Source organism: Symphalangus syndactylus, chromosome 21 (genome assembly GCF_028878055.3).
Source record: "Symphalangus syndactylus isolate Jambi chromosome 21, NHGRI_mSymSyn1-v2.1_pri, whole genome shotgun sequence".
NCBI classification, from domain to species: domain Eukaryota; kingdom Metazoa; phylum Chordata; class Mammalia; order Primates; family Hylobatidae; genus Symphalangus; species Symphalangus syndactylus.
In genome coordinates this window covers 68345971-68346997 of record NC_072443.2, presented here as the reverse complement: position 1 = coordinate 68346997, position 1027 = coordinate 68345971, and the positions used below count along the sequence as shown (strand labels likewise).

Genomic DNA, 1027 nt, shown 5'->3' with positions numbered 1-1027 from the left:
GTGATTCTCCAGCCACTTTCAAGGCTTCAGATGCTACAGCCCTGGTTGATATTTTGAGCACAATGTCGTTAAGAGGTCCGGAGCCAAAACTACCCTACCAGGCTGCTCCTAAATTCTTTTTTTTTTTTTTTTTTTTTTTTTGAGACGGAGTCTCGCCCTTTGTGCAGTGGCACGATCTCGGCTCACTGCAGGCTCCGACCCCCCGGGGTTCACGCCATTCTCCTGCCTCAGCCTCCCGCGTAGCTGGGACTACAGGCGCCCGCCACCTCACCCGGCTAATTTTTTTTGTATTTTTAGTAGAGACGGGGTTTCACCGTGTTAGCCAGGATGGTAAAAATGAGGCTGAAAATAATACACGAAGTCCTTCGAGCCGGAATCGAACCAGCGACCTAAGGATTGCCACGCTCCATCTACTACAGTCCTCCGCTCTACCAACTGAGCTATCGAAGGCTCCGCTCTGAATTCTTGACACACAGAATCTGTTGGAGACAATGAGTGTTCTATCTAAGCCACTAAGTTTGAGGGCCAATTGCTATGCAACAACAGATAACTAGTATGCCTATGCTGCAGTAACTGCTAGGTCTTGCTGGGCACACAATAGGCATTCAATATTAGCTGATATTTAAATGAATAAAGGGGGGTTGAGGAAAACTCCATTTCATCTAACTGCATTTAAATAAAGATGAATTGTAGCTTCACTGCAAGATACAGGAAGTAGCCAAATTTTTAAGTGTATTTTACAAAAGATGCCTGTGAAGAAATCAATATCACAAACTTGAATACTCGATTCAAGCTCTGGCAGCTTTCTTATTTAACTCCCAGGTTGATTTGTTTTCACACAGTAAATTACCAGAAGGGCGTTTGTCTCATTCTCTCTTTACTAAAAGGTCTTTGGCCGGGCGCGGTGGCTCACGCTTGTAATCCCAGCACTTTGGGAGGCCGAGGCGGGTGGATCACAAGGTCAGGAGATCGAGACCACGGTGAAACCCCGTCTCTACTAAAAAATACAAAAAATTAGCCGGGCGTG

The 1027-nt window shown here is 45.9% G+C and overlaps 1 non-coding gene across 1 annotated transcript; it reads right to left on the bottom strand.

Moving 5' to 3' along the window:
* Positions 1-361: 361 nt before the first annotated feature.
* On the bottom strand, positions 362-450 carry TRNAY-GUA (transfer RNA tyrosine (anticodon GUA)). The gene is given in 2 exon segments: positions 362-397; positions 414-450. It is a non-coding gene; the product is annotated as a tRNA-Tyr (tRNA).
* Positions 451-1027: the final 577 nt, after the last annotated feature.